Source organism: Bubalus kerabau, chromosome 3 (assembly GCF_029407905.1).
Source record: "Bubalus kerabau isolate K-KA32 ecotype Philippines breed swamp buffalo chromosome 3, PCC_UOA_SB_1v2, whole genome shotgun sequence".
NCBI lineage: Eukaryota > Metazoa > Chordata > Mammalia > Artiodactyla > Bovidae > Bubalus > Bubalus kerabau.
This window is the reverse complement of record NC_073626.1, coordinates 2,445,627-2,451,369: the sequence shown is the minus strand read 5'-3', so window position 1 is coordinate 2,451,369 and position 5,743 is coordinate 2,445,627. Positions and strand designations below refer to the sequence as shown.

Genomic DNA, 5,743 nt, shown 5'->3' with positions numbered 1-5,743 from the left:
GAGAGGACTCAGAATCTCCAACCTGGGCCTTCGTCTGTGGTCAGCATCAGACCCAGAGCTTCCTATGGGGCCCACTGTGAGCAAATGCACATTCCCACAGCCCTGCGCACGGATGCCTCCTCTCTCCATTCCCACACCCCCAGGACTCTTCCTGTCCGGCCAGCATTCACATACAGGAACCAGGCTCCCAGCAGGTCCCCAGCTAGAAGCGATGGGGGCTTTGAAAATGTGCTCTCCGTGTGGCCCTTCATGACTAGGACACCCGAGTGGGGTGGGGAGACGTGGTGGCCATGGGGAAACCCACTTGGAGGCCTGTGGTCAGCCCAGGGACACAGCGCCTTTGGGGGAGCAGAGACCCTACGTGCTCAAAATAGCACGCGCTGGATCCTTTAGTTAGGATTTTTTTTTTTTTTTTTTTTTTGCAAATTTATTGCCAGTGTCCACAGCCTGCCTGGAACATGACTTGTGTTGGAGAAGTTCAGGCTGTCCTGAGTTCGGGTGAGGCATCCTCTGGGGTCAGTAGAAGCCTCCCAGGATGGGAAGGCTGCTTGGTCAGAGCAGTCAGCAGAAGCCCCACTGCACTTCAGAGAGCAAGGCACCTTCTTCTCCAGAACCGAGAGTCACGTCTACTGAGCGAGAAGTCCCAGGTAGGAAGCATCGCGGTTTCAACGTGAGGGGACCAGGGGGAAGGAAAGCATTATTACTCAGAATAACTTTCCATCTTAACCAGGACTCTGAATGTAAGGGATGGTGGACTTGAGAGGCGTCCCCTCCGAGAGCCAAGCCATCCCTAGGTCCAGAAAAGTCGGGGGGACTGCCCACAATGCCACTGTCCCCTCCTGCCCTGTGACCAGTGCGGACAGGCCAGTCCACCAGGGCCTTTGGGAGGGGAGGCAGCGAGGCCGCCCATCTGTTTAGTTGTGATAAAATGACGAGGGAGGGGAAGGTCCCCATGGAAACCACCGAGCCTGCGCACAGTAGGGACACACGCGTGGCTCAGGGCAGCCTCCAGGCCCAGCGTCGCTCACTTTCTTCCTGGGAATGACTGACTCTTGCTGATGCCCCATCAGCTGGGTGACGGGACCTGGAGGCTGGCCGTGGGGGCACTCGAGCTGAGTTGTGGGATTGGAGGGTGTTGTTATTCCTGGGAATTTCTATCGTATTTTAGGCTCAGGGGCCTGGAGATTACTAAGCCAGCACAGTTTCAAATACTGGGGAAGACTGCCTCACATGTCAAAGGCTTCAGTCCAAAATACTTCCAGACTTCTATGCAAGCTGCCAAACAATTGCAGGAGGAACCATCCCTGAAGAGGATGGGTTTATCTGACAAACATCCCTGGTGGCTCAGATGCGGGAGACCTGGGCTCAATCCCTGGGTTGGGAAGATCCCCTGGAGAAGGAAATGGCAACCCACTCCAGTATTCTTGCCTGGAGAATCCCATGGACAGAGGAGCCTGGCGGGCTACAGTCCATGGAGTCGCAAGGAGTTGGACGTGACTGAGTGACTAATATCTATCCTTATTTTTACACAAAAGTTGAAAGTAGATTGAAAATATTTTTGGAATAAACCTTATTTCAGGAAATTCCCTCCTTATGATAATCCTATACGGCAAACCAAACGCTGCCTAAATGAAATGCATGCTCCCCAGGGCCACTCAGTGAAACTGTCTCACAGAAGCGGCTTTAGCAGTTGCAGAATGGCCCTTCAACGATGCATTATTTAAACTAAATGGATTTTGAAGGCCCTATTAAACTCTTGACAATTTTTTAATTGAGGGTAGTGATGGTTAAATGGAGATTTGACGTGATCGATGATTATGATGCAGAGAAAATATAACGGGACACATTGAGATGCCCTCCTGTTTCTGGAGCTCTTACAACCTGAGCACAAATAGGGCCGTGAAGAGGAGATTAATTATTTTCCCCATGGAAAATGAAATGGCTGCTACAATCCACATAGTGACACCTAAAACAAGACACTCCACTTTCTGTTTAATTTTCCACCGTCAAGTTCAAAGAAATTATCATCTGAGAAGAGACTGGAAGACACACAGTGGTGCTGGGAGAGTGAGGTCTCAAATACACCGCTTTTGCCGTTTTTGATATGTCTCTGTTTCATGTTTTCCCATCTTGTTAGTAAAAGAGATGGGAGTAATTTAGTCCTTTATTGTCAGCTCGGGATTCTTATCCAGGTTACTGTTGTTTCAGTCACTAACGCCAGGCTCCTCTGTCCATGGGATTTCTCAAGCAAGAATACCAGAATGGGTTGCCATTTCCTTCTCCAGGGGAACTTCCTGACCCAGGGATGGAACCCACATCCTCTGTACTGGCAGGCAGATTCTTTACTGATAAGCTACCAGGGAAGCCCAGAGATATAATTTTCGCGGAGTTTCAATCATGCAAATGGAGATCAAGGAGGTCGCTAGAATTGCTCCTTCTCCTGGATGTAAATTAAAATGCTCAGTCTGCCGAAACCCGGGGTTGAACCAGGGACCTTTAGATCTTCAGTCTAATGCTCTCCCAGCTGAGCTATTCCGTCCCCTCTCACCCAGGTGAGCGAACAGGGTTGTGATGCAGTGATGATCTGGGGGCACATCGTCTGTCTGCACATCACCCCTTCACCCAGGGGGGCACGCTTATTCCTCAGTGCGGGGGCTGACTCTGGGTCCTGATCCCTCAGGCTGAGCTCCTTACACGTACCCCATAATCAGCGTGCAGTTAATGTTTGTGCATGAATGTACGAGTGAGTGAGTGCCGTGTCCCAGGAGGGGCTGGCCCACCTGCCTGCTTGGCTCTCAGCATCTTCTGCTTCTGCTAGAGTTCCGGAAGGTGCTCCAGTTGCCCTGCTTGTGTTCCAGAAGGACACCTTCTTCCATTTCTATCACAGCCTCCTTTTCTCCCTGGAGGTCCTGAGCGTGCTAGGAGAAGCTAGTCATGGTGATTCTCCCCCTCCTGCTACCCACCCACCGCTGGACCCCACATGAGGACCAAGATTCCCATCAGACTCCCCACTGGGGGCTCCTGACCCTGGAGCCACCCCCCCCCAAGTATCTCTAACACGTGCTTTAGGACTCTCGCAGCATCAGAGCCGCCTGATTAAGAGGCACCTTGCTTGGGGTCCCACAGCCACAGTTCCTGGTCCAGGTCTGTATCTGCATGTTCAATGAGTGTCCAGGCGAGGCTATGCAGATGCTACCGGTTGGGGCCCCATGTATGAACCTCCACTCTGATTGGCCAGGGCCAGCGCTGAATCCAGCTGCCTCCACCACACCCACCCTCAGCATCTGTGTCACTTCCGTGCAGTAGAACACGTGACCGCCTTACCCTGCACAAGGCAGAGCCCCCTTCTCTCTAAGTGTTCCCTGGCTACTAGCCGAGCGGCTCTGGAAGCCAAGGCAGCCCTCTCAGGCCCCAGGGGACCCATGACCCAGAGCGTGCCCCCTGCTTTGCAGCTTTCACAGCTCATGGCTGGCCCAGCTCGCGCTGAGCGTGTGGACCTGGAGACTGGCCGTGACTTCCTAAGGAGCCTCGTGGCCACAAGTCATCACCGCCAGCGCCTGGTGCTGCTCCCGGCAGCCTGGTTTCCGGGGAAATCCCTCACCGAAGAAGGAGCCTGTCTCGGGTGGACCTCAGACCTCCCTGCAGCCTGCCTCGCTGAGGTCAGAGGATGGGGCTGGAGCCTCGGGTCCACAGAGAAGCCATCTGTGAACACAGGTGACCAGGAGATGAGGCACTGAGGGTGCTCATGAACCCTGTCTCTGTCTGAACCTCGAAGACCATCCCCGACTCTGGGTCCTGCAGACTCTGCTGCCTGCACGGAAGGGACCAAGGCGACAGCAGCCTTGGGAAGAAGTGATGGAGCCTGTGATCTGCTTGGCCCTCCCCCGTCAGCTCCTGTGAAGGGGCAGGAAGGGGCAGGGTGCACCCCTCGCCTGGAGCCAGGTGCACCCCTGGGGTCAGGGGGCGGAGGGATGCTCTGTGCTCCTCACCCGGCAGGGCCAGGGGTGGAGGACGGGTTCCCCCAAGTCAGGGAGCAGGGTGCTGGTTCTGCTTTCTGGAGATGAGATGTGGACCTTCTGGGGGCTCAGGCGACCCCAGAGAAGAGCTCCCGGGTGCAGAAGGAGAAGCAGGTCCCAGGATGTGGCATCTGCTGCAGGGGAGGCCCTGAGAACCTGACCGAGGCCACCTTGCTCCAAAAGGAAGTGTCTGAGCGTCTGCCCAGCCCCAAGGACTTGGGCGCAGGGCAGGGTGCCAGCCGCTGAAGGCTTCGCCCCCTCACCACTGAGAAGGAGCCCTGAAGGGTACCACCAACCCTAGTGGGGGACAAGCTGAGTCAGGGAGAAGCCCCCAGTTCCCCTCTCCCAGGAGGGCTGGGGAGCCAGAACATCACCGAGTGAAGTCTGGACCTTTATACTCTAGACGGCGTTGTAATCACGGGGCAGAGGCTGCCCTCATGGTCACAGGTACCTGCTGAGACTTCATCCAGATCCCAGGAAAGAGCCAGCCCTGAGTGGGGCTTCTGGGACCCCGTGGGGAGAGGCCAGTCGTTGAGGGTACAGTGGCCTGTGGGGTCTAGCTCCTTCCTATACCAAATGTGTTTATCTACCTGTAACGTCTCCAGCACCACCCCGCATCCCGTGTTGAGAAGTAGACTTTTTTCTTCGATAATCAAAGCCCACATTCTTGTGCATTTGATGCTACTCCAGTAACTGTGCTAGTCATTGAAATGTACGTTTGCTAATTTAGTCCTCAAGCAACCCTATGAGGTGTCCTCATCTATTTTATAGAAAAGGAGTCTGGGTGGTGATTTTTCACCAATTGCACAGGTTATGGATGGCTTAGCGGTGGTTAGAACCCACAGCACCAATGGTTCTCAGCCAGGGGTGGGCTTTTGCCTCCCTGGAGGTCAGATGCTGCAGTCCGTGGGGTCGCGAGGAGTCGGACACGACTTAGTGACTGAATGACAGCTGCACGCCAGCCACCAGTGTCTGAAGACGCTCTGGTTCACGTCCACGCCCGCGGTATGTGCGCTGTGCGCCTGGGGGTCCAGGCCAGGCCGCTGACATTCACAGCACACGGGACAGCCCAGGGCCAGCCCCGCCCCAGCCCAAACACCCCCAGTGCTGGAGCTGAGAAAACTGCCTGCTGGCAGTTGTCTGCCAAATGGAAATGGTTGAATTTTTCTGATCGTATAACATTATTAAATAAATCAGTCTATTCTGGAAAACCATTAGAATATGCAAATTACCTGCAACAACAGTATTGCCAGAGACAAGGCTGGTTCATGTGTTTGTCTATAAATGTTCAGATTGGTTCCTCTGTGGACGCATATATGTACACCCATGCACACACACACACTTGCGCACACACACATTGGTTTTTCATGGAGTCTTTCTTTCTTCAGCTTATTCTTTTTTTGAAAATGGAATTGCGTGTGGTTGCTGATCCTTAAGATTTTTACTTAACCATCCACTGCACTAAAAATACACGTTATGGACTTCTTTCCACGTCAGTAGAGACATATCAGGACAGCTTCCCAGCTGGCTCACATGGTAAAGAATCTGCCTGCAATGCAGGAGACCTGGGTTTGATCCCTGGGTAGGGAAGATCCCCTGGAGGAGGGCATGGCAACCCACTCGGTCTTCTTGCCTGGAGAATCCCATGGACAGAGGAGCCTGGTGGGCTACAGTCCATGGGGTCACAAAGAGTCGGACACAACTGAGCGACTGAGCGTGCATGCACG

General features: G+C 54.0%; 1 non-coding gene across 1 annotated transcript; it reads right to left on the bottom strand.

The window, feature by feature from the left end:
- Positions 1–2,466: 2,466 nt before the first annotated feature.
- Positions 2,467–2,539, bottom strand: TRNAF-GAA (transfer RNA phenylalanine (anticodon GAA)). Its single transcript has one exon. It is a non-coding gene; the product is annotated as a tRNA-Phe (tRNA).
- Between the last annotated feature and the right edge of the window lie 3,204 nt (positions 2,540–5,743).